This window comes from Physeter macrocephalus, chromosome 8 (genome assembly GCF_002837175.3).
Source record: "Physeter macrocephalus isolate SW-GA chromosome 8, ASM283717v5, whole genome shotgun sequence".
Classification (NCBI taxonomy): Eukaryota; Metazoa; Chordata; class Mammalia; order Artiodactyla; family Physeteridae; genus Physeter; species Physeter macrocephalus.
The window spans coordinates 153,219,355-153,231,193 of NC_041221.1; positions in this window are offsets into that span (position 1 = coordinate 153,219,355).

Genomic DNA, 11,839 nt, shown 5'->3' on the forward strand with positions numbered 1-11,839 from the left:
GCCGATGCAGGGGACACGGGTTCGTGCCCCGGTCCGGGAGGATCCCACATGCCGCGGAGCGGCTAGGCCTGTGAGCCATGGCTGCTGGGCCTGCGCGTCCGGAGCCTGTGCTCCTCAACGGGGGAGGACACAGCAGTGAGAGGCCCGCGTACCGCAAAAACAAACAAACAAACAAACAAAACAAAAAAACTACAATGAGGTATCAGCTCACACCGGTTAGAATGGGCATCATGAGAAAATCTACAAACAACAAATGCTGGAGAGGGTGTGGAGAAAAGGGAACCCTCTTGCTCTGTTGGTGGGAATGTAAATTGATACGGCCACTATGGAGAACAGTATGGAGGTCCCTTATAAAACTAAAAATAGAATTACCATATGATCCAGCAATCCCATTGCTGGGCATATACCCTGAGAAAACCATAATTCAAAAAGACACGTGCACCCTAATGTTCATTACAGCAATATTTACAATAGCCAGGTCATGGAAGCAACCTAAATGCCCATTGACAGACGAATGGATAAAGAAGATGTGGTACATATATAAAATGGAATATTACTCAGCCATAAAAAGGAATGAAATTGGGTCATTTGTTGAGACGTGGGTGGATCTAGAGACTGTCATACAGAGTGAAGTAAGTCAGAAAGAGAAAAACAAATATCGTATATTAACGCATATATGTGGAACCTAGAAAAATGGTACAGATGAACCGGTTCGCAGGGCAGAAATTGAGACACAGATGTAGAGAACAAACATATGGACACCAAGGAGGGAAAGTCACAGGGGGTTGGGGGTGGTGGTGTGATGAATTGGACAATTGGGATTGACATGTATACACTGATGTGTGTAAAATTGGTGACTAATAAGAAACTGCTGTATAAAAAAAATAAAATAAAATTAGAAAATTTAAAAAAAAAGAAAGTATTTACAAAATGCCAAGATTGCCTTGGTACTATAAGTAAATTCAGTATATAACACTATTGTTATATAAGAAAATAGATATAAAACATAAAAAGAAAAAAAAAGACTTACAGTACACACTGATAAGATTGGAATTTCCCTAGGGAGGAGACGGGAAAAGCAGGTAACAGATGTGTTTACACTCAGATCTCATCTCTCCCATATACTTGCCTCCCTTCAGGGCATCTTTTCTTCCTTCTGCCAGCTGGTAGTTTGTGTCACTGCAGGTGCACAACAAATGTTGAGTGAGTTAAATTCCAGTTTGAACCCACAGATACTAATTATAGTTATTTTTTTATGATGTTTTAAAGACTAAGGAATACCAACAACTTCATTTTCCCCCACAAATGAATTACGAATGCAATAATAGCATTCTAAGTATTTGGAAGTGGTGTTTAAAATTTTCCTTTTAAGTGGTGTGATTGTAAAAATTTCCATGCCCAAGTTATGGATTATTTCAATTCCAATACGATAAAATTTGGAGAAAGGCAAAGAAACTTTTACAAAATCATAATGAAGATATAATAGTATAGAGAAGTACTGGGGGAGGCAGAATAAAGGGTTAAAAAGGCATACTCTAAAGCTACGTTACCCAGTACAGTAGCCACCAGCTACGTGTGGTTACTGAGCACTTGAAATATGGCTAGTATGAACTGAGATGTGCTCTGAGTATAAAAGACACAATGGATTTCTTTTTTTTTTTTGCACATCTTTACTGGAGTATAAATGCTTTACAATGTTGTGTTAGTTTCTGCTATACAACAAAGTGAATCAACTATATGTATACATATATCCCCATAACCCCTCCCTCTTGCGTCTCCCTCCCACCCTCCCTAACCCACCCCTATATACATATATCCCCATATCCCCTCCCTCTTGCATCTCCCTTCCACCCTCCCTATCCCATCCCTCTAGGTGGTCACAAAGCACCAAGCTGACCTCCCTGTGCTATGCGGCTGCTTCCCACTAGCTATCTGTTTTACATTTGGTAGTGTATATAGGTCAGTGCTACTCTCTCACTTCGTCCCAGCTTACCCTTCCTCCCTGTGTCCTCAAGTCCATTCTCTACGTCTGTGTCTTTGTTCCTGTCCTGCCCCTAGGTTCAGCAGAACCATTTTTTTTCTTTTTTTATATTCCATATACATGAGTTAGCATACAGTATTTGTTTTTCTCTTTCTGACTTACTTCATTCTGTATGACAGACTCTAGGTCCATCCACCTCACTACAAATAACTCAGTTTCGTTTCTTTTTATGGCTGAGTGATATTCCATTGTATATATGTGCCACATCTTCTTTATCCAATCATTTATTGATGGACGTTTAGTTTGCTTCCATGTCCTGGCTATTGTAAATAATGTTGTGATGAACATTGTGGTACATGTATCTTTTTGAATTATGGTTTTCTCAGGGTATATGCCCAGTAGTGGGATTGCTGGGTCATATCGTAGTTCTATTTTTAGTTTTTTTTTTTTTTTTAGATTTATCAAGTTTCATTTTTTAACTTTTTTTAACATCTTTATTGGAGTATAATTGCTTTACAATGGTGTGTTAGTTTCTGCTTTACAACATCTCCCTGTGCTATGCGGCAGCTTCCCACTAGCTATCTAATTTACATTTGGTAGTGCATATATGTCCCTGCCACTCTCTCACTTCGTCACAGCTTACCCTTCCCCCTCCCCATGTCCTCAAGTCCATGCTCTAGTAGGTCTGTGTTTTATTCCTGTCCTACCACTAATCTCTTCATGACATTTTTTTTTCTTAGATTCCATATATATGTGTTAGCATACGGTATTTGTTTTTCTCCTTCTGACTTACTTCACTCTGTATGACAGACTCCAGGTCTATCCACCTCATTACAAATAACTCAGTTTCATTTCTTTTTATGGCTGAGTAATATTCCATTGTATATATGTGCCACATCTTCTTTATCCATTCATCTGTTGATGGACACTTAGGTTGCGTCCATGTCCTGGCTATTGTAAATAGGGCTGCAATAAACATTTTGGTACATGATTCTTTTTGTATTATGGTTTTCTCAGGGTATATGCCCAGTAGTGGGATTGCGGGGTCTTATGGTAGTTCTATTTTTAGTTTTTTAAGGAACCTCCATACTGTTCTCCATAGTGGCTGTATCAATTTACATTCCTACCAACAGTGCAGGAGGGCTCCCTTTTCTCCATACCCTCTCCAGCATTAATTGTTTGTAGACTTTTTGATGATGGCCATTCTTACCTGTGTGAGGTGATATCTCATTGTGGTTTTGTTGTTGTTGTTGTTGTTGTTGTTTTCTTTGCGGTACGCGGGCCTCTCACTGTTGTGGCCTCTCCCGTTGTGGAGCACAGGCTCCGGACGCGCAGGCTCAGTGGCCATGGCTCACGGGCCCAGCCGCTCTGCGGCATGTGGGATCTTCCCGGACTGGGGCACGAACCTGTGTCCCCTGCATTGGCAGGCGGACTCTCAACCACTGCGTCACCAGGGAAGCCCCCTCATTGTGGTTTTGATTTGCGTTTCTCTAATGATTAGTGATGTTAAGCATCTTTTCATGCATTTGCTGGCCATCTGTATGTCTTCTTTGGAGAAATGAAAAGACACAATGGATTTCAAAGACTTAGTATGAAGAAAAGCAGATGAAATATCTCATTAATTTTTTATATTAATTACATGTTGAAATTATAATATTTTGGATATATTGGGTTGAATAAAAATATTATTAAAATGGATATTTCCTGTCTTGTTTTATGTGACTACTGGAAAATTTAAAATTATACATACATGGTTCAAATTATGTTTCTATTGGATAATTTTGCTCTGCAGTCAAACTACCTGGGTGCAAATCTTCCACTAACTCCTTGGTGTGACTTTAGCACTTCACTATGTCTCGGTTTCCTTATCTGCACAATGGGTGTAATGATAATACTTAACCTGTTAAATGCATTTCTTAGACATGTTGATATGGGCAGGTGTCAGCGGTTAGTAACTTAATAATAAGGGAACCAGCAGAATGATCAAAGAGTGAGCAGTTCAGAAAACAGAATCAGAAGTGGGATATAACTCAGAAATGGAAGGATCACTGGAGCAGCTTATTGAAACAAACAAACAAAAACAGAAAGCAAACAGGCACCTAATTAAGCAATGTTTGAAGTTCCATTTCTCATGATCATAAAAGCACCATGTCCAAATCAGTTGATACAGAAGACATCTGGAGGGAATAGTACCAGATATCAGATGTGCTGACCATTGATTAGAAATAATAATCAATACGACTAAAAAGCAGTGCTAATGATATGTCTGTGACTATTTATTTGAGTCCTAAGGTTGCATTCTCCAGCCTTGTTGAGGTATCAGAAACTGAATTAAACCAAGGTTAAAAGTAGAACATCAAGTAACAAATTGTGCTTTTAAACAGACAGCTGCCCATGATTTTCTCAAACAATGAGTAAAATGCAGAATATACAGTTTGCTCTTTAGTTTGTTATGAGAATTAAATGAAATAATACAACTAAGGTGCGTACATGAATAAACAATACCTGTTATCATTGTCATTGTTAATTAGGAATATTATTATGGGAAAGTAATGAAGAAAGAAGTTATACTTAGATTCACTATACCAAAAAGGGAATAGTAACTGTGACTCATGTCAAAATCAGAGTTATTCAAATGTAATCAAATTCTGAGGGGGCAATTCTAAGAAGAAAATAATGGAGAGATTTGTGTTAATTTTTAAAAAATATTTGAGAACCATGAACTAATTTGGAACTATTTAATATTTCTTCATATGTTAGTAACAATGATAGCATAAAATACATTTGCAGGTGGTAGAATTTAAAATTTGTTTAAATCCAGTTTGGCAGGTCCTCAAAAAGTTAAACAATAGAGTTACCATATGACCCAGAAATTCCACTTCTGGGCATCTACCCAAATGAATTCAAAATGTATGTCCACACAACTTGTACACAAATGTCTATAGCAGCATTATCTATAATGGCCAAAAAGTGGAAACAACAACACAAATGTCCATCAACTGATGAATGAATAAACAAAATGTGGCATAGCCACACAATAGAACCATAAAAAGGAACAAAATACTAATATAGATGAGAATATGGATGAACCTTTAAAACACTGTGATGGGCTTCCCTGGTGGCTAACATGTCGCGGAGCAACTAAGCCCGTGCGCCACAGCTACTGAGCCTGCGCTCTAGAGCCTGTGAGCCACAACTACTGAAGCACGTCTAGATCCCGTGCTCTGCAACAAGGGAAGCCACCGCAATGAGAAGCCCGCGCACGGCAACGAAGAGTAGCCCCCGCTTGCCGCAACTAGAAAAAGTCCATGCGCAGCAACGAAGACCCAACACAGCCAAAAACAAATAAATACATAAAATTAAAAAAAAACCCTACAACACTATGTTAAGTGAAAGAAGCCAGACGCAAATCCACACACTGTATGATTCCATTTATATTAAATGTCCATTGTAGGCAAACCGGTTGAGACAGAAAGCAAAGTTGTTGCCAAGGGCTAGAGGAAGGGGGAAATGGAACACCGAACAAATATTGGATCACTTCGCAGGGTGATGGAAATTTTCGAGGTTAGATAGTGATGACAGTTGTGAATATGCTAAAATCCACTGAATTGTACAGTTTAAAATGGTGAATTTTATGGTGTTAAGAAAACGTAAAATAAATATTCGTTCAAACAAAATAAAATTAGTGTAAATCCAAAGAGCTGAGGTATGGATGGACAGGATGAAAATGAATGATTTGCTTACAGATAAAATGCGACTATTACTAAAGAATAGAGTGGATAAATAAATATTGAATTAACTAGAATGTTAAGAAGAGGAAAAAGAATAATATTGAGACCTGTCAGGAAGAGAATTAACACCCTTAACTATCAGTATAGAAGATACTTCAGGAGTGCCTGTTTGACCTACAGGGAGGCCTTCTTCCCTGAGAACCCTCCCCAGTAGCCAAGGCAGGCTTAGGCAGAACCTGATGCCCTTGAAGGAGTTGACTGGTCCAGAGACAGACATGTCACCTAAGTTACGCCACCACAAGATTTGATCCCAGGATTGGGGGATTTGAAGTTGAGTGATACAGAGACTGCGAGTCAGAGTCATATTAATAGCAGTACTCTAAGGATAAGGTCTTTGGATTTATTGTGAAAGATCTTAAACTTGTCTTGGTACCTGGTTCAGCAACATTTAATTAATACCCTCTGTCAGGTACTGTGCCCTTGTAATACTTCCCTTCTTCCCCACCCCAGTCCCCACTTTTTTAACACAAGCTAGCCTGATTAAGTTTCTGTTAGTTAACACCATAAATAATATTTCAAAACGAATCACTTGAGGTAATACTTATACAGCATCAAGAAAAAAATGTACCACTTTGATGTTATCAATGAAATTTTAAATACTAAATGTAAATTCTTTATGAAGTTTATTTCACTATGAATAATGAAGCTCTGGAAATTCCAGGAAGGATAAACACAGACATGAGAGAAGTAATAAAAGCTATCAATGAAGAAGAACATGATTTTTCCATTTGGCTTTATGAAAATGCACTACATGATCTTTGTATTTCTAATTTTGAAAGTGAAAGATTGATGGAAACCATGACATAAATAGGTCCATAGGCTGTTGTTTGAGAACTATTGAATTAAAACCTAGAGATTTTTTTTAAAAGATCTTTTTTGATGTGGATCAGTTTTTTTTAAAGTCTTTATTGAATTTGTTACAATATTGCTTCTGTTTTTTGGTTTTTTGGCCTCGAGGGATGTGGGATCTTAGCTCCCCGACCAGGGATCAAACACACACCCCCTACATTGGAAGGCAAAGTCTTAACCACCGCACCGCCAGGGAAGTCCCCTAGAGATTTCTTTTTAAAAAAAATATATTTATTTATTTATTTATATTTGGCTGCATTGGGTCTTCGCTGCTGCACGCGGGCTTTCTCTAATTGCAGCGAGCGGGGGCTACTCTTCGTTGTGGTGCATAGGCTTCTCATTGCGGTGGCTTCTCTTGTTGCAGAGCATGGGCTCTAGGCACGCGGGCTTCAGTAGTTGTGGCACGTGGGCTCAGTAGTTGGGGCTTGCGGGCTCTAGAGTGCAGGCTCAGTAGTTGTGGTGCACAGGCTTAGTTGCTCCGTGGCATGGGGGATTTTCCTGGACCAGGGCTTGAACCCATGTCCCCTGCATTGGCAGGCACATTCTTAACCACTGTGCCACCAGGGAAGCCCTAGAGATTTAAAATATAGAATTTAAAAGCATCTTTTGGTTATTCGATTAGCTCATTTTTATAAGCAGGTATTGAGGTCAGGGGAAATTGATTACCTCAGAGTCAGGAGGATAATTTTAGGCAAGGCTGCCTCTAGAACCCCATCTAATGCTTTTTGGACATTAACACATTCCTAAAGAAATGTTTCCTGACAATTAGATGTATAATGAATAAAACAATGGTAAACTATTCATTACAGATAGCTTATTGGTGATCAAAACTTGCTTTGTCACTTTGTAAATGTTTAGATTCTAACAGTCTAGACATTTCATTAATATTTATTGAAGTTGGGAGACATTAATTTATCCACTTATGAGTCACTGTGGATTTAAAAAACAAATAAATGAAATTGCCCTCATAATGTGAAATACTGCAACATAATTAACAATTTGATGTTCTTGTTTAATATTCCAAATTGAATGTTGATTAGGTGGCAGTATATCATACTAAATTTTTCATCTCAGAAATAGTTCATTAGTCTAGAATGTGTGGGTAGGGACACTTGTAATTATTTCTCCCATGATTAAGAAGATGTTGTCTCTTATGCACATGACTTTGGATATAAACCAGAAGCACAGGTTTTGCAGTTAACACTCTGCATGTGTAACTGCCTACAGGGATACTGTACTGTATATCTAGAATTTTTTTTAAGAGGATAGATCCCACGTTGTGTTCTAAATCTAATTTAAAAAATTAAGCCTATTTTTAATATATATGTATATATGTGTATGTTTTGTTTATATATGTATGCATATACATATATATATATACTCTTTTCAAAATGAAAATTTTAAAAATCACTTTTTTCTTAATTTTAAAAGTAATACAGGGCTTCCCTGGTTGCTCAGTGGTTGAGAGTCCGCCTGCCAATGCAGGGGACATGGGTTCGTGCCCCAGTCTGGGAGGATCCCACATGCCGCGGAGCGGCTGGGTCCATGAGCCGTGGCCACTGAGCCTGCGCGTCCATGGCCGCTGAGCCTGCGCGTCCGGAGCCTGTGCTCCGCAGCGGGAGAGGCCACAACAGTGAGAGGCCCGCGTACCGCAAAAAAAAAAAAAAAAAGTAATACAGAGACTTCCTGTTCCGCGATGAGACAGAGTTCTTGCATTTCTCCCCATTCCTTCTGCCAAGTACAGCTAAAAACCCTGGATGCTATAAAACAAATATAAGAAGACTGTAAGGTGTAGAGAATGCAGATTGGCAAGTTACCTGGAAAGACAAGGGAGTGAGTTCTCTAGTTACCTGGAAAGACAAGGCAGTGAGTTCTCTGAGTTTTCTTTTTACTTCATAGTTGGGGTGCTAGAGATACTGGCAACCTGGAAATGTCAGTGGGCTCAGTCAGACAAAAAGCCTGTTCTCTCTAGACAAAGAACCAGGAAAGCCACAGCCTAGCAAGGGAGAAAACATTTAGTTAATAACCACTTGTACAGAAACGAGTCGACGTGGAAGGCCTGAGCCTATTGTCGCCAGAAAGTCCTGTTTGCAAGGTTGGCCCTTGGCTGGCATCTGGGAACTTCACTGATATTTTCCTGCACTGATATTAAACCTTCCCTAAATGAGAAGTGTCTCACTGTGCCTAGATTGTTCATGGAAACCACGTGGTTTATGCTGCTCACCTGCTTTCCTTTTGGGAGTCTGAAATTGATATTAGGAAGTGAGTACCTACATGACCAGACCTCCAAAAACCTTCGGTGCTGAATCTCTAAAGAGCTTCCCAGGAGAAAACACTTCATATGTGTTGTCACAATTCACTGATTGAAAAACTGAGCACACCATGGGCCATTCCACTGAGAGAGAACTCTTAGAATCTTGTGCTTGTTTCCTCTAGACTTCATTCCTTGAAGCTTTTCCCTTTGCTGATTTTGCTTTGTAAACTTCTGCTGTAAATCTCAACTGTGAATACAACAATAAATTGAGTCCTGTGAGTCCTCCTGGTGAATCATTGAACAAAGGAGTGTTCTTGAAGACCACTGACACACTGCCATACTCCAACCAAATATCACAAGAAAAAGTGGTGGTTCCACCACCTCTGTCAGCAGTAGCCCAGTGGGAAGTCTAGCCTTTCACCCTTGCCAGGCTATAATGAGGCACTCCAACTCCCTTCCAGGATGGTGTCAGAGGAGACTGAGTGGGAAGCCAGAACTTTTACTATCTTCCAGTGGAGGCCATGTGGGGTGTAGTGATGAAGCACCCCTCTACCTCCCAACTTGGGTGGTATCACTGGAGGCTGGTGGAGAACCTGAACCCTCACCCCTGTACAAGAGTAATGGGGTGCCCTTTCCTGCCCACATGGGGTGTCAAAGGAGGCCTAATGAGGAGCTTGGACTTCTACCCCAACCAAGAAAAGTATGTGAAGAAATAATGTCTAAAAATTCCCAAACTGGCAAAAGACATAAACATATAGAATAAAAAGGTTGAGTGAATCTCACATAGAATAAACCTAAATAAATCTCCACCAAGACACAGCATAGTCAAACTTCTGAAAACTAAAGACAAAGAAAAAAATTCTTTTTTTTTTTTTGAAAAAAATTCTTGAAAGCAGCAAGAAACAATAGCTTATGAACAGCAGGAAAAACAATTTTATTGACAGATTTCTCTTCTAAAACTATGGAGGCCAGAAGGAAGTCGCACATTTTTCAAGTGCCAAAAGAAAAGAACTGTCAATCCAGATTCTATAAGCAGTGAGAATATGCTTTAGTAATAAAGGAGAAGTCAAGACATTCTCAAATGAAGCAAGCCTGAAAGAATTTGTTGCTAGCAAACCTATCCTAAGAGAATGACTAAAATAAGTTCTCTAAACAAAAAGGAATCTTGGGACATTAGGGAGAAAGAACAATAGAAAGAATAAAAATATGGGTAAATACAACAGACTTTCCTTCTTGAAATTTCTAGGTTGTATCTGTTGATTGAAGCAAAAATCATAACGTTCGATATGGTTCTCAATGTATGTAGAGGAAATATTTAAGACAATTATAAACTAGAGACAGTAAAGGAACTTAATTAGCGGTCAAGGTTTTTATACGTCACTGGAACTAGTAAAATATTACCACCAGTAGACTGCTAAGTTATGTATATATAATACGCAGAGCAATCACTAAAAATTTATACAAAGAGATACACTTTAAAACAATACAGACACGGCTTCCCTGGTGGCGCAGTGGTTGAGAGTCCGCCTGCCGATGCAGGGGACAAGGGTTCATGCCCCGGTCCGGGAAGATCCCACATGCTGCAGAGTGGCTAGGCCCATGAGCCATGGCTGCTGAGCCTGCGCGTCCGGAGCCTGTGCTCCGCAACGGGAGAGGCCACAACAGTGAGAGGCCCGCGTACCGCAAAAAAAAAAAAAAACAGTACAGACAAATCAAAATGGAATTCTTAACTCATGTTTGAGTAACCAACAGAAAGACAGGAAAAAGAAAATTGAAAAACCAAAACCAGAAAACAATAAAGTGGCAGACTGAAGCCTTAAAATATCAATAATTGCATTACATACAAACGGTCTATTTTATTTGTAAAAGCCAAAAAGTGGAAACAACCACAATGTCCAATAGGTGGTTAGACAAACTGTGATAAATCCATACCAGGGAATCCTTCTCAGCCATAAGAGGAAATGGACTACTGATACACACAATAGCTTGAATAAATCTCACAGGCCTTATTTTGAGTGAAAAAGGCCAATCTCAAAAGGCATATACCATATATTTCCCTTTACATAACATCTGGAAATGACAAAATCATAGAGATGGAAACCAGATTAGTGACAAAGGGTTAGGAATGGTGAGAGAAATGGGGGTGGGTGTGAGTATAAAGAGGGAGCACAAGGCGTATCTTTGTGGTGAAGGAAGAGTTCTGTACCTTGATTGCAGTGGTGGCTATATGAATCTACATGTGATAAAATGGCATACAATTATATGCACACACATTGTACCAATGTCAATATCCTGGTTTTGATATTGTACTATAATTACATAAGATGAGATCATTAGAAAAAACTGAGTGAAGTGTACACATAATCTTTTTGCAACCTCCTGTGTATATATAATTATTTTAAAATATGTATAAACTGTATACACGTGTATATATCTAAAGCACAAAAAAGATTTTCAAGGATAAGCCTAAAAATTAATAGTGGTAAGGATATGTTTGTACTATTTTTGTTGTTGTTGTTTTTGGCCATGCCACACAGAATGTGGGATTTTAGTTCCCCAATCAGGGATCGAACCTGTGCCCCATGCAGTGGAAAAGAGGAGTCTTAACCACTGGATCACCAGGGAAGTCTTATACTATTTTTTTTTAATTATTATTATTTTTTTGGCTACGTTGGGTCTTTGTTGCTGTGCACGGGCTTTCTCTAGTTGCGGCGAGCGAGGGCTACTCTTTGTTGTGGTGCGTGGGCTTCTCATTGTGGTGGCTTCTCTTGTTGCGGAGCACGGGCTCTAGGCGCGCAGGCTTCAGTAGTTGTGGCACGTGGGCTCAGTAGTTGTGGCTCACGGGCTCTAGAGTGCAGGCTCAGGGGTTGTGGTGCACAGGCTTAGTTGCTCCGCGGCATGTGGGATCTTCCCGGACCAGGGCTCGAACCCGTGTCCCCTGCATTGGCAGGCGGATTCTTAACC